This window comes from Urocitellus parryii, chromosome 7, assembly GCF_045843805.1.
Source record: "Urocitellus parryii isolate mUroPar1 chromosome 7, mUroPar1.hap1, whole genome shotgun sequence".
NCBI classification, from domain to species: domain Eukaryota; kingdom Metazoa; phylum Chordata; class Mammalia; order Rodentia; family Sciuridae; genus Urocitellus; species Urocitellus parryii.
In genome coordinates, this window is record NC_135537.1 from 106,982,291 (window position 1) to 106,999,293 (window position 17,003).

Here is a 17,003-nt window from a genome sequence, read left to right on the forward strand (position 1 = left end):
ACAAAGGGAAAATCTCAAATTACTAGAATGAGAAATAGGAAGGGTCACCTTTTTTTGAGGTTGGTGACCTTACAAAAACATAAAGGATTATAATATACTGTAAAAATCAAATGCAAAAGAATTAGGTAAACATAGATAAATTGCATTAATTGCTAGATAAACACAACCTACTGAAACAGTCTCAAGAATAAATAGAAAATTGGGGCCAACTATTAACAAGGAAAGAGGTGAGTGAGAGATCAAAAGAGTATCCATGAAGTAAAGTTCAGTTTCTTATGGCTTTATAGATGAATTCTACCTTACAATTAAAATGAATTAGTAATGATTCTTCACAAGCTCCTCTAAAAATTAAAAGAGGGAGGAACTCTTCCCAATTCTTTCCAGGAAGTCAGTTTCATCCTGATATCAAAGCAGAAATAATCATCACACACAAAAGAAAACTACAGGATAGTATCTCTAATGAACATGGACTCAAAAGTCTTCAACATCATGCTAACAACATGAAAGTAATTATATCACATGTGCAATTGAGACTATCTTTTCCAGAAGGCAGATTAACATCAGAACATCTCTTGGTCATATGCAATACTAACAAAATGATCAAAAATAAAACATAAGCATCTCAATAGATGTTGAAAAAGTATTTGACAAAAATCCAATATCCTTTAGAAAACACATATAAAAACATAAAAAACACATATAAAAATATAAAAGGAAACTTCACCAAATGATAAAAGACTTTTTTTTACAACCACAAAAATAATAGCATGATCAGTAGTGAAAGACTGAATATTTTTCCCCAAAATCAGAAACACAAAAATAATGCTTATTCTCACTACTTCTAATCAATATCCCACTAGAGGTACTAGCTATGGCAGTTACACAAGAAACATAAACAAAATACCTCCAAATTAAAAATGAAGTAAAATTATATTTAAGAAAAAAATATTAGAATTACAAAAGGACTTCAGCAGGGTTGAAGGCTATAATATTAATATACAAAAATCAATTATATTATTATACAGTATCAACAAAAATGCAAAATTAAAAAGTTCTATATACAATAACATATAAAAGTCCTCTTTACAATAATGTAAAAAGAATATAATATTTATGAATGAATTAAACAAAGAAAGTGAAAGATTTATACTTTTAAAACTCCAATCTAAATAAAGGAAAAAATATCTCATATCCATGAGCCAGAAGATTTAATGTTGTCAAGATAAAAATACTCTGCAAATTGATCTACAAAGTCAGCATGATTCCTATTCAGAATTCCAGGTATTTTATTTGTAAATTAGACAAACTAATTTTAAAATTCATATAGAATGGAAATGACCCAGAAAAGCCAAAACAGTATCAAAAAGATGAACAAAACTAAAAGACTTATGCTTATTTATATCAAAACTGATGACAAAATAATGATCATGGCAGTGTGGAATTAACATAAGCATAAACATATAGATCAATGGAATATAGTTAATCCCAGATACAAATCCGTATGTCCATGGTTAACTGATTTTCAGCAAGTGTGCCAAACTTATTCAAGGGAGGACAAAATAGTTTTTTCAACAAATGATTCTTGGGCAAGTGGCTAGCTACTCATGGAAAAATGAATTTGAATCCTTCCCTCACACTGTATACAGACATTTACTCAAATGGATCAATGCTCTCAATATACCAACTAAACCATAAAACTCTCAGAAGAAAATGTATATCCAAAATAGGCAATTTCTATGCAGAAAGAAACTAGATTAGTGGTGGCTATGATTGGAGAGGGGACCTTGGGATGATAGGAAGGAGATAGCTTCAAGGCATGGGATTCCTTTAAAGATGATGAAACTACTCTGAAATTGACTATAGTAATGGTTGCACCTAGCTTCCCCAAGGACAATGAATTGTACTCTTTAAGTGCGTGAATTTTAAGGTTTGTGAATCTGTGCATAAATCTCTATAAAGCTGTTTGGTTCTAAGCAAAGAAATAAAAACCATGTCAGGTGGAACTGAATCTTAGAAACAATGATGGAGAAGAGCTCTCAAGTATATGGAACACAGAAAGAACTTGCTCTGACATGCTTACATTAAAGAAGCACTATATTTTTTATATACATTAGCAGTGTTCTCTTACTATTCACTGTAGGAAAATCTCTTCTCATTCCTCTTTTCATATGTGGTAATTAGCTCCTTTGAGGGATCCATGGAAATGAGAGAACAGGAAAACTAGAGTACTATTCTAAGAATTAAAGATTTACCCATTATATTCCTTATCATAAAAATATATTACAGAGTAAGTAATGCCATCAACTCACTTTTTCCACCAATTCTTTATCTCACTCTACTCCTTTTTATACTCCTTTTTTTCCTTCTCTGTTTCCATGATACTCTTCTTTCTCTTGGTCCTCTTCTCTCCAATGCCCCTTTAGCCATTCTTTCTGTACTATTTGACTTTAGTTTCTTCATTTTTATCATTAGATAGAAGTGAAAATTAAAATAGGTCACATACTCCTATATGATAAGCCCAAAGTCACTTGTGTAACTTAACCATGTTTTTTTTTCTTTTTTTTTTTCAAGCAAAGTCAATAATTAAGCTATATGGAGAGTGTCTTGTATGCTTCTTCAGCATAAAAAAATCCAGGGTCATTATGCTGGATGATTCTTTTTTGTTGTTGTTGATGTTGTTTTTGTTGTTGTTGTTGAGAGAAGCTGTGCTGTGCATTGTAGCATGTTAAGCAGTAACCCTATCCTCTATGCATTCTACATGTCAGTATCCTGTCCCCCATGGCCTTGACAATCAATAGCATGTCCACACATTGTCTAGTGTTAGTTACCTGGGGACAAAAATCTTTGCTTCTTGAGAACCATTACAAATCAGACCTGCAAGAATTTTTATTTTTCTTGCTTGACTTACATTGTATTTGGGTATGTTCTTTTTTCTTTTTAAATGAAAATTAGAATTTGAAGAGTATTTACCAAAGCTGCAAGTGGGCTAGAAAGGTAGCTTAGATTTTTATTTTATTTTTACTACAGAAAGCAGATCCACTGATCTTCGAAATGGGAGTAAAAATTTTCACTTTATCATTGGTACTATATTCCATATTTGATAATGACATTTTATCATCTTTGGTTTTGTCCCTGAAAATCCAACAGGACCTCTTATTTTCTTTTGCTTCACAGCTCCAGCAGCCACTTTCAACTCACATCAAGTAGCCTCTTGTTTGACTTTAAAACCAGCTAACATTCAACATGTGAAATATTGACAAATCTGAGCAGATTCTGCTATTTCTGATATGACTTGAGCAATGGTTTACCTAAAGACACATTATGAAGGAGACCATAGTTTCTCTATGACTTAATTTTTTGTCTGGCTATCAATGGCATCTCCCTTTCTACCTCCTTAATTCCAATTGTCAGGTCAATAAACACTTACTGGGTAGATGCAGTGTGCAAGGCACACTGCAATCTTCAAAAATGTCATTAAAAGATGGTGAGGAATGGAGTTAGAGTAAGCAGAAGACTTCGGAAGAGTTGCAAAGGCAGGTGAGACCTCACATACCAGCTGTTACCTGCACTCCCATCATGTTGTATTTGAATCAAGTCTTCAAAACAATTCCCCAGCATCCTATCTATCAGGGAAACAGGCATGCACTTCCACCAAAGTAAAATATTACCATTTAAAATTTTAATTTTACCTTACAAACTATTTTAATTACTAGAAAGTTCCTTCTTTCTGCCATGACTATTTCGTTTGCCAAATTTTCAACCCTTATTGGTATTGAACTACCAAGATTACATCCAGTCTTTTCTAGGAATACTAACATCAGGCATATTTGAACTCATATTACAGTTTTCATACCCTCCAAACTTTTCTAGGTTAAAATTTTGTTTACTCCCTACCGTTTGTAAAATAACATGACTCAATGCCCTACACGTAGTGAAGGCCTTACTTCATAGATCATTATTAGTCTCTAAAATGTGGCATGCTCAAATTCCAACACAAGACTGCGGTCAACATCCAGCAACTAACACCTTGTGTTGTTTAAGGCAACAAGGATCTAGGAGATGGGTGCAGAGGGTGGGACCACCTTCATAAACACAGTGCAGCAATATCCCCACCAGTGAACAGAATCAAAACTAGAGTGCCCAGAGAGTCAAAACACTAGTTTTTCTAGAAGTCTCACAGCTTTTCAGCAAGGCCCAGTCATCCCTGAGATGTGAATAAATTCCACCCTCTAGCACTACAAGGCATATGTGCAAGGCCTTGCTCTCCCAGAGTGCAATTGTCAAGCCAGGCAGGCAAAATATGTCCTTTGGGGTTGGAGTAGGGAAAGATCAAATGAGTAATATATCAAACATTTTTTTTCTTTTGAATTAAAATGCACAGTTTAAGCCATATTTCAATTATCAGCTTGACATTACTCTTTAAGCAAATGACTAGAGTTAACAAGAGAGCTACTACATTTTGAATACATTGATTTTCTGCTTGGTGTAAACTCTAAATAGCCGATTAGAAAGCTGTGAATCAGACAGACTCAGTGTACCTAATACATCCTGCAATATATTACAAACTGGAAACATTCGGATCTTTGAAGGTGAAATGAATTAAAAGCACATGATTGTTACAACTTCAATATATAAATAGTAACGACTTACTAGCTCTTATCTGGCAATTTAAAAAATTGTCCACATTTTGTTATGCACATCAACCTAATGCATAAAACTACTGAGCTTAAAGGTATAAAGATACACAGATTTATTTTTCAAAAATGACTGTGAAATGAAATGAATACTTAATTGAACAGTTTCCAGTTACAGAATATGCTGATGTTGCCCTCCATTATTTTCAGAAGCAGCAGGGTATTTCCACTGCTGTGTCTCTTGCTTGCATCTTGCCATGATACTCTGGTTGTCCACATTGAGCCTGGGCACCCATTTTATCAATCACAGGAATTCTCATCAGCTTAATCAGTGCTTTTGGAATTAAGAATTAGTTGTCTTTTCCTGGCTTCATACCCAACACTGAAATTATGACCTTGGAGAAATGGTCTCACCCCTCAGTACCCGAGTTTCTCTATCTATAAAATTATATTAATGAAATGATAACACATACAATGTCATCAAGAAGGGTAAAAGGTGATTATATTGGTACAGATTTGTTGTTACAATTATAGTTTCAGGAAAGGAATGCTTGTCATGGTTTCTAAGACCTCCTCTCCATAAAAAAAAAAAAAAAACGAAAAAGTACATTTCACCAGAGTTTTGTTCTGAAATTTAAACATTATAAAAGAATTGAGAAAACTGGAAGGGGGCTTTATCTTTCTATGTGGTATGATTATTTAGCATATAGATTGCATTTATTGATGCAAAGCACCTTCCAGTAATTTTTGCAAGCTGTTTTCCTTGTGCAAATCTTTGGAGCTCAGAAAACTCAAGCATGGTCAATTCATAGCCAAGCAGCCTACAGAAACGGAAGCAAATCTAGAACGAGATTTGTACCTTCATTTGCCTTGGAGGAAAACATGTTAGTGGACTCTGTCTTCCCTTTCATCTGTACTGGCCCATTCTCTACTCCTAGCACACCTTCCACAGTCTCTTTCCACTGTCAGAGGTAATGGCATTGTGCCACCTTCTGTTTCCCCAGAAGGGGCCTGTTCAGTCTCTCCTTCATCCAGTTTTCCCAAGCAGGGCCAAGAGCTCCAAGTCCTTTGCCATTTTCCATATTACGATATGACTCGGGGCTCTAATTTCAGGAATCTGAAATCATATTGAGGTTTTCATAATCTTTTTAAAGACTGTGTTTTAAAAAAAGAATGCATTACCCTTCTTGTATGTCATTTGTATTTTTTAAAATAAATGAACAACTCTTGAAGCCTGATTTCAAAATCTCTGTGAGGAAAGGGACAGTTTAATTGGGGCAGTCGATCATCCCCATATATTTAAATATCACACTTCCTCTGTAGTCACACGTCTGACCTCATGTGTAAGGTCAGCTCTGATATTGCATTATGAGAGAGGTTAGATAAAAGCTCAGCCCAGTCCACTTCATCAGGTTCCACTTCAGGAATTAACCATGCTCTGCTTGCTTGTGTTATGTCTGAATTGTCTTTTGTTTCAAAGATAGATAGAGAAAGTTTAGAGAATACAGAATTGAAAGTGACCGAATGAATGGAAATATTTTCTTTGGGGACATCATATAATCAGGCTCTTCAGTCTGTAAAAATCAAAGCTGAATAGGCTCAAAGTCTACAAGTCTATAAAATTGAAAAGAATAGAGAGAGGATGGAGATGGACTTATTCATCAAATTCCAGAACAAAGGGCCCCCTTTGAAGCTTGAAAAGGGAGGATTTAGGATAAATGGAATGAACTCTTCTTTTTTTTTAACACAGTGGGGGATAAACTTATGGAACTCATTATCCCAACTATTGCTATTCATTAAAAATATAAATAGATTCAGACAAAGATTCATATCTGAATAAAGATCAGTATTAGGTTACTAAGGAAGGTCTGGTTTTAGTTTAATGGTCAGGCGCTTTTACTTTATTGTTATCCACATTTGGTTTAGGTTCTAGTATTGCCCTTACCTGAGAGACAGCTTAACCTTCAGAGTCCCAGTACGTATTTTTCCATAGAAATAATAACCGTATGTACACCTTAGGATTGTTGTAATAGTTAAATGAGATGGAGCAAGTTAACTTCAGAGTGGTACATGATGGTGAAGATGATGGAAACCAACAGTAGATGGGAAGAAGATAAAGGAGAAGAAAAATAAGGAGGAGGAGGACAAAGTAGAAGAAGAGATGGCAGAAGAGGAGAAGGAAGTGGGAGACAAAGAAGAAGAGGAGAAAAAGGAAAAGATGAATGATGGTGTTAAAATCTGTTCAGGTTGATATCTAACCATTCTCAGCTGAATCCAAAATAGCATATTCCTGACATTTGTAGGACGTCCTACCCAACAAAGAATTATATGGTTTAGAATGAAAATAGGACTTCATTTGAGAAATACAGATTTAGACCATAAATCTGCAGTGCGTAAGATGATTCCACTCACAATTCTCTTAATTATGGGTTCTAAGTTCTATTGACACACACAAACATGTGCATGAGCTCACACACTGCATGAATATTCACCCACACCTTGACTCTTTTGGTCCAGTGAATCCTCTTTTTTTTTTTTTTTTTAAGAATGTGAACAGTTATGTTTGTAGCTGGATACGACCATGAAACTCAGTGAAATTGAGCAATTTCTATTTTTAAATATAAACTATCTTTTGGCATACATAAAAATTTGAAAGAATTTTTTTTCTTTGTTTTCATCCTTTTCTATTGATACTGGATCTCTGACAATAGGAGCTACTGGAAACAGACAACAATGAGTGGAAAGAAAGTAATTCCATGTAAAACACTGGAAAGCACAACTCTGCATACTCCCAATTTGCAACACGTATAAAAATCAAGCCAAGCATTTTTTTTTTCCTTTTTCTTTTTTGAGCTTCTTCACAAAGGCCTGAAGGAAGGTATTATGTCTCCACTGGTTGATCACTAATACTGTTTTGCTTTACATTCTTGAAACATTTCTTCCCACCTTCTTTTTTAATTTTATAATTTCTTCTTCTTCTTCTTTTTTTTTTTTTTTTGCTTACACACCATATGGCTCTCCTTTTTTTTCAGATATAATTTTTTTTTCCTTTTACCCACAGCAAAGCCAACTACACCTCCACACTTCTTTCCTAATATTCAATTATAAAGATTCACTAGAATAGGCCACTCCTGCACACATGAGTGTGCACCCATACACACACACAGTGCTCTCTTCTCTTAGGGGAAACACACTTCTAATATATGTGTGGGGCCTTCACACTTCAGGCTTAGGTACTGACATGCAATCTTCAAGTCTGTCCTACACAGAAGGGGCAATGAGGCTGGGGGGCTCTTGGAGAGAATATTTGTTGCAGTTCAAAGCAAGCCGTCCTTTCTGTCTGTCTTTTTTCCTCTCTCTTTCTTTTTCTCTTTTTTTCCTTCCAAGATAAATAGAAGTAGAAAGGACAAGCAGTTTTGATTAGCATTTAAAATGTTGTCAATTTTTAATGAAAGCGTAACCTCCAACCATCAACTTCACACAAACTGGAGACAAGGTTGCAAAGCGAATGCTAATATATTTGGCACACTTTCTCACACTTGTCCTTCCGTGAACTTTTCTTGTTGCTAATTTGTTATGTCAGCCCATATTAGTAGGTTTCAAAAGTCCAAACTGGCAAGTGTGGTGACCCAAAGAGAACCAGTGTTTGGAAGATCTTTAAATCGAAACATGGGAGCTGGGCAGTTTATTAGCTGTGTACCTGTAGTCCTATGGATGTGACTATTTTAGCTTGGAGGAGTTTCCGGAGTTTCAGCAGTAATCTTCAGAGTCTTTCAAAATCCCTTTCTGAATGTGACATTTTTATTTAGGTAATAAATGCCTGCCAGTCAATCAACAGCACTTATTGCATGCAAATGATATATTTACCTAACTTCAACTGATAAGACCAAGGATAACAAAAGAAACACAGAATGAAATGATTTTCATCAAAAAGCATACTATTTTAATAGCAAAACAAGAAAACATACATGAAAAGAAGACACAACAACACTGTGAAAAGCCAGGCATGGTGGCACACACCTGTAATCCCAGGAGGCTGAGACAAGAGGAATGCAACCTGGAGTCCAGTCTGGGCAACTTAGCAAGACCACGTCTCAAAAATAGAAAAGGGTGGGGGTATAACTGAGTGGTAGAGAAGAGCCCTTGGGCTAAATTCCCAGTACCATGCGTATATGTGTATGTACACAAACACACACACACATACACACACACATGCATACACACTGAAAAAAATCTAAGTAAGTTTAAAAAATCAAGAGCAAACTGCTGAGAGGGATTGCTAATGGTGTTGTTAAGTCCATGTACAATCGAGCACAGGTTGGAATGTCTTTCTCAAAACAGCCAGCTGTTCCAAGAAAGTGCATGACAGCTTGTGCTCTCCTACCATTGATTTACTTAGAAGAAGACAAGTAGCAAAATAGATGTATCAGGTCACCCCTGGCAGCACAAAATGGAGATGGAAAACAATGAGCCACACTGCACATGCAAAAAAAAAAAAAAAAGCAAAAAATATGTCAAAAAAGGATCACTAAGCTTATTCTTACAATATAAATTGTCATCATGAATCTACCTAAAAGTATTCAAAAGCTTATGTTCACCAAAAATATGCACACAGATGTTTGTGGCAGTTTCACTTATAATTGCCCCAAACCTGGAAACAACAAGATGCCTTTGGTATGTAACTAGATAAATTTGGTACCTTCTGATGAGCAAATACTATACAACACTAAAAAAATGGAGCTATTGAGCTAAGAAAAGGCGTGGAGGAAACAATCTTACTAACTGAAACAAGCCACCCTGGGAAGTCTGCATGATCCCTACACTATGGGATTCTGAGAAAGGCTCAATGGTTGGAACAATGAAAGGATGAGCAGTTTCCAGGGCTGGGGGCTTGGGAGATGATTAGGCAGAGTATAGAGGACTGAGTACAGTGAAATTATGTAAATGATGGTTTAATGATGGATGCATGTTTTTAAACATTCACCCTAACCCATGGAATGTAAAAGACTTAACAGTGAACCATAATGTAAATTATTGACCTTGGGTGAGTGTGATGTCACAGTAGGTCCATCATGTGTGACAAAAGCACTGCTCTTACATATGAGGTTGATAATTGGAAACTAAGCATGTATGGAGATAAGGTGTAAGGAAAATCTCTGTCTCTAAAACTGTTCTACACCAATAATGTCTTTTTAAAAAATGCAAAGAAGACAGCCAAAATAATTTCTACATCCGGATGATGTAAAACACTATTCTTTAGGTCAACCCAAGTGTGTTGCATTTTCCCTCTCCTTTGCTTTCTTTTTCTTTGTCTGTTTCTCATTTTGACTCACTGACCCTCTCTATCAACTCTAATGCTATGCAGGGCCCACTTGCAACAGGCAGGATGTGGGTTATGCAAGATAGGGAGATGCAGTCAGAAAGAAATATGCAGTCTTGAGAATTTTTCTTTTTCTAGAACTTTCATGAGTCACCTAGTTTCCTGTTTTTTCTCTGGGAATGAAACTTGTGGAATATTTTGCTTTTATTAACCTATGGGTTTAGCTCATCAGAAGTAATAAATACTCATTTTGGTTTATGTTTATGAATTATAACAAGGATATATGGTTCTTTCTGGGCAAACATGTATTCATTCTCTAAGGGTGTGTGATTTTCAAATTTTCCCACCACCTTGTGGGGGTTGATCTATACTCTGGAGAAAGCTCTTCCATTGTTGTCATGGTAGAGTTTTTTATTAGTGACAAATGTTAAAAGTAAAACGTCTTGTCAAAAATGGAATTTAATAAACTCTGAATTTTATTATAAATTGAAATATGCAAATAAGTAGAAAGAAAATCAAAGATGGAGACTCTTAACATTGTAATATGTCCCTAGCATGCTTTAAAAAAATAGTCTCTTAAAAGTATATAGTCATAGAGGTAATATAGATAAGCTGACAATAAAAATAAGCATATTTATATTATCTTCTCTCAGCCTCTGTATTTAACTCTAAAGTGTTAATGTTGTATTCAGTGTCTGGGTTAATTTAGGCAGAAACACACCACACACACACACACACACACACACACACACATACACACACTCATCTTTATTAAAAATAGGAATTGTACAAGAAGATGAGATGGAAGAATTAAAAGTAAAGGTCATGAAATTTGATCATCTCCATATTTAAGGTTACCCTAAGTACTCTGCAAATAACAAGGTGCTTTAATGCCGTGCCTGCACTTTCGTCTCATTTAATATGAAACCCGTGAAAGATTGTTCCTGAAGTCATTATCTTCAACTGTTGAGAGCATAGATCATGACTAAGTGACTGAAGTGCCGTGAGAACTCTCAATGGGATCCTGCTCAGGATCTGATATATGTCTCTTGGTATCCATCAAAATCAAATGATGTGCAAAAGAAAAGAAAGACAAAATTTTAATTTTTTTCTGTGTGTGTGTGTGTCTAAAGTTTTCTTCCCCCTTCAGAAAAGCAAGACCAAGGCAAATTAGTTGAAAAACTGAGGCCCAAGAAAACCAAAATATTATTTTACAAAGTCATGTGAGAGTATTTTTAAATATTCCTGAGGAAAAATATAGTATATACCTTCTTCAAAATGATTCATAATGCAAATATTTGCAATAGTAAAAGTTTCATGACTCATACATCTTACTTGTTTCTCTTCCCTAGACACAATATAGATAATCCATGTAACAAGTATGTTCTGAATGGGTAATATTCATATAAACACATATAGGAGAATTTAAGATAATTATAAGATAATTTTTTTTTAAAGAGAGAGTGAGAGAGGAGAGAGAGAGAGAGAGAGAGAGAGAATTTTTTTTTAATATTTATTTTTTAGTTCTCGGCGGACACAACATCTTTGTTGGTATGTGGTGCTGAGGATCGAACCCAGGTCGCACGCATGCCAGGCGAGCGTGCTACCGCTTGAGCCACATCCCCAGCCCAATATAAGATAAATTTAATGTTAAAAAAGAGGTAGTAGCTGGGCATGGTGCTGAATGCCTGTAATCCCAGCAGCTCAGGAGGCTGAGTCAGGAGGATCACAAGTTCAAAGCCAGCCTCAGCAAAAGCGAGGCATGAAGCAACTCAATGAGATCCTGTCTCTAAATAAAATACAAAACAGGACTGGAGATGTTTCCCTGAGTTCAATCCCCCTGATACCAAAGGAAAGAAAAAAGAAAAAAAGAAAGAAAAGAGGTAGCTAGCTGGACACAGTGGTGCAAGCCTGTAATTGATCAGTAGGCAGAGCCAGGAGGAGCAAAATGTTGAGTCTAACCTGGGCAACTTAGAGAAGCCCTAAGCAACTTAATGAAACCCTGTCTCAAAATAAAAAATTAAAAGGGCTGAAATGTAGTTCACTGGTAAAGTGCCTCTAGGTTTAATCTCCAGAATTAAAACAAACAACAAACAAACAAACAACAGGCAGCTGACTTGAGTGATTGGTGAGAGCATCCTTGATGAGGAAGATTTGACATAAACTCTAAAGGGGGGAGAGGTCTGAGACGGAATTTCAAAGTGAAAGAATCTCAATGGTAATTTCATAGAACACAAAAATGTTGCTTGCAATAAGAAGAGATTATCATTGAAAATAATGTTCATCTGAAAAAGTAGGTTGGAACAATTTTAACTGGCTAACTGATTAAAAATTTGGACTTCAGGCATGAAAAAGCTACTGGATATTTTGAGGAAGAGAATGACCTTAGAGTACATTGGAAAGACAATCATTCTAGGAGTCAATACAGAAGCTACGGGACTTTCAATGGGCTTACATACCAAGAACCCTATTTTAATTTGCAAAATTTCTAAGTAAAATTTCACTTATCAAATACAGCAGAGCAATATAGCATACTGCAATATGTCCGCTGTTTACCCTCCTATTATATAGCTAATGGTTAGCTATGGCTCACAATTACTGAATCCCAAGCAAATATCATTGCACATATGGGTAGCCCAGGAAAATATTCAAATTAGAAACCCTGGTTCCCACTAAACAAATGTCACCTTCAAACGGACATGAAATTTAAATATTTGTAAATTGATGGAGAAAATGTGGAAAAGAAAGAACAAGTTCACATTCTTGATGGGATTATAAATTAGTACAATGACTATGGGAATCAGTATGGTGGTTCCTCAAAAGATGAGACATGGATCCACCATACGACCCAGCTCTACTACTTCTCAGTATTTATCCTAAAGAATTAAAGTCATCTTACTACAGTGACATGACATACTGATATTTATATCAGCATAATTCACAATAGCCAAACTATTTAACCAATCTAAGTACCCATCAGTGGATGAATAAATAAAGAAAATGTAGTATACATGCACAATGGAGTTTTATTTAGCCATAAAGAAAAATTAAAAAAAAATGTTATTTTTAGGAAAATCGATGGGACTTGAGACCATTATGTTAAGGGAAATATGCTAAACTCAGAAAGTCAACGGGTTGTATGTTTTCTCTTATATTTTTGTGGCAAGTAGAGAGGGGAAAAAAGGAAAAGCATGACAGGGGGTGAAGATTTCATGAAAATAAAAGTGAGATCATTAGAAGAGAGGAGAAGGGATCAGAGGATGGGAGGGGAGAAAGAGGGGAAATGCTGAGGAGTAATATTGGCCAAATTTTCTTATTTTGTGTTGTGCATGTATAAATATGTAGCAACAAATCCTTACATGATGTGCAACTATCATGCACCAATAAAAAAAAATGTGGGAGATAAAAGAAAAGTAAATAAAAGACATTCAGATTGGGAAGGAAAACAAATAAAAATTCTAAGGTGACCATCATTGTTTCGGATTATGAATTTGTGATATACTGGGTGGTGCCAGGGACATTATGGAAGCTGTTAAAAATAACATGGGGCATAGAACAATAGTATTTCAAAAGTGGTCAGCCCTGGAAGGAGAGAAAGCCTAAGTTAAATCAAAGGAAAGTTCTCTAAACTATACGAAAAGTTATAAGGAAAAAGGTTGTCTGAGTGAACATTATTTCTGACTCAAAAGCAGGTAATTATAAGACTGCTGTGTACTTATCCAAATGAGGGAGAAAAGAATGAGACTTTAAGCTAAATATCAAGCATTTTCAATTTGCTTTGGGAACATCACTTAAATGCAACTGTATAACAACTCTTGGGAAAGTCAAGGTGGAGTGTTGTATCAACAATCTCCACTGGAGATTCAAAATTAATGTTATCTGAGGAAGAGAATTGGGGGAGAAGACATCATCACAAAAAGCCAAAGCAATCAGAGAATGTAGAGCCTACTATAGTAGGCTGAATAGTGAACTCCAAAGATATCAATATCTGAATTTCTGGAAGCAATGAATGATGCCTTCTATGGAGAAAGGAATTTTGTAGATTTGATTATTTTAAGGCTCTTAAAAGTGTCAGACTATCCTGGGTTATTCAGCTGGTCAGTAAATGTAACCACAGGGGTCCTTATTCAGCAGTGGAGACAGAAGGAGATTGACTACAGAAGAAAGGAATACTATGTGTCGATGTAGGCTGAGGTGCAAGAATGTAGCTACAAGCCAGGCAATGCTGGTAGCCCCTAGAATATGGAATGTCGAAGAAGATATTCTCCCCTAGAACCTCCAGAAAGAACCAAACCTGTCGACACCTTGAAGTAAGGACAGTGATAATGGATTTCAGACTTCTGACACCCAGAACTATAACAGAATAAATACCCATTGTTTTAAAAACTCTAAAGTGTTTTGATTTGGTTTTGTTTTCTTTTTTTAATAGTGGAAAGAGGCATCTTATAAATGGTGTTTATATAAAGTACATAGTAGGAGATAGAGAGAAGACAAAAGAAAATTAAGGGATAAATCAGGTGTGTTCAGTGAGTCAAAGAAATCAAGGGAGAGTTTTCATAGAATACCCAGTCTTAAAAAGTGGACAAAAGTTCTTTAGCTCTCAAAATGGAGATCTCAGATGCAAAGAGGCAGATGAGACAAATATAAGGATTTAAATTGATTTCTTAGATTATTTTATTCAGATCCAAGGAAAAACTTGAGCTTTCTAGTGCCCCAAGGTCAACTCTCCTGCTTTGGATTTAAAAAGAAATCAGTTTTCAAAATATCTCACTTCACTTTATTATTTGATAGGCACATTGGTGACAGCATGCTCTGTGGTATTGATTTTTTTAAAAAAATATTTTTAGTTGTAAATGGACACAATATATTTTTATGTATTTATTTTATTTTATTTTTATGTGGTGCTGAGGACTGAACCCAGTGCCTCACACCTGTGAGGCAAGTGCTGTACCACGGAGCTACAGCCCCAGCCCTATGGTGTTGATCTTGCTGACAAGATTTCCCTATCAGTTCCAGTAAGCCAGTGAGCTAGGCAGACTGAATTTCTCCAGTGAACTCTTAGTATCTGTGTCCTTTTGTTTGAAATCACATCAAGTTAGAGTACAGCATTTTTATACTTAACTGAATAATTTCTTTCCAAGTCTCTATATTTCAGAAAATAATTGTTTAGATATAGAAACAAAAGATGTATGTATATGTATATAAATATACCTTATTTATATACAGGAATATTATTCAAAAATGATACAAAGATAGATGAATTTACATAAACTCAGCTACATAGATCTGTGTATGAAGTTGTTCCAGCTTCATACCTGATCTGACCTTGGGACCAAGAAAGGTTTACGTCTGCAATGAGTCTATCAGTTCTTGATGAATCACAAAGCTTGCTTATGTTTAATCATTGCTGATAGTAACAGCTGACAGCAAGACCTGACTAGAGAAAGGGGGAAAAAAATCTAAGGAAACTGAATCCTATTTAACAGAGGAGGAAAAAAAAATATTTTACAGATGTCTGTTTTTGCATATGGATGGAGTGAACTGAAGGTTATTCTGCATATTTTTCTAAAGTATATAAAATTACAGAGAATGCATTTTATTTCCCTTTGAAAACAAACCCTAAAAATATTCCCTGATAAGCTTTTTAATTTAAGATACCAGAATGAATTATCCTTTGACTTTTCAGCAGAAGAATTTCTTGTCCTAGCACTCAAGAGGAGTAGTGGATTCTGCCTCTTAGGTTCAAAAAGGAACTTGAAGTATAAAACACTAAAGTAAAGGCAATTGTGTCACTAATGGTCTTGACCCTCCAATGTGAGCAGGAACAAGTAGATCTGGTTTAGGTGGTACCTGCTTTCCTTCAACACACCTTCCCACTGACCAAAGATGCTTGGGCTGGTCTTTGCTGGAAAAATTCTAGAATTTAATGGCGTGAGAAAACTTCCATTTCTGTGTGCAGAAGCACAAAACAACTTTCACCACAGAAACAAAGCAGAGCAAAGCCATGCTTTGCCACCAGCATGAGCACACAAATGTTTTCTTCTCCATAAATAAATGTTTTTTAGGTGCTGTACATTCCTCAGCAACACAGTCTGACAGGTCACAGTGGAGGATGTTTTCAAAGGAATGTGACTATGTTGATGCACTAGCTTTTGTGTAACCATGGCAACAACAAGCTTCTCCTCCAGCGTCTTAATTTGGGAAAGGGCAGGGAAAATTGCACGTGACCTGGGAGAAACTCTTGTTTCAAGCTGAGAACATAAGAGGAAGCCATAGCTACTTGTCCTATTCAAATCACCATGGCTGTGTGTCGTATTCATACCACATGTGACAGGAGTCGACCCTAGGCAGCTTCTGCAAGTTTGTCTTTGTGGCCCTCTGCTACTCTCCACCTGAGATCTAGTTCTAAGCTGTGTTTGGAAAGAATCAAAGAGCATTTCAATGGACTCTCCTGCTCTTATTCAAATCCTTGGAACTTAGAATTACATTGCCAAGCCCAAGAAACAAGGTCCCAGAGAGCAGTTAAGCATAGCTTCTTGATTCTTCACATTCCACATCTCTGCAGTGCCCTCCTCCCCAAGGCAAACACATTCCTACCTCCTTTCTGACAACCAGACATGGACTCTGAATCCAGGGAATCTTGAGCACTTGTAACTCACTTATGCCATGCCACCTCTATTTTGGCCTCAGTTCTAGGCCTGGTTTCAGTTCTCTTCCTTGACCCCTCTTGCCCCACCTGAGTTTCTCAAACCCCATCACAAATTCATGACTGGAGCATATTCCTCCTCTGCACTGGAGGTTTCCTGCTCCCAGTGAAAGACATCTGGCAAGCCAATGGATATGAATGTGACAGACGCCCCTTTTGAGCCAAGTATCAACTGTTGTCTCAGTTTGCTGGGTGTGGGATGTGCTTTTGGGAGTTGGGTCTTGGAGTTTGCTCTGAAGTGGATATTGTGGGTACAGTGGTTCTTGGCTAGAAACCAAGCCAAACTGGGATCTGGCAAATGAGATTTCTGAGCATCATACCTCCTAATTTTTTTTCCTAAGAA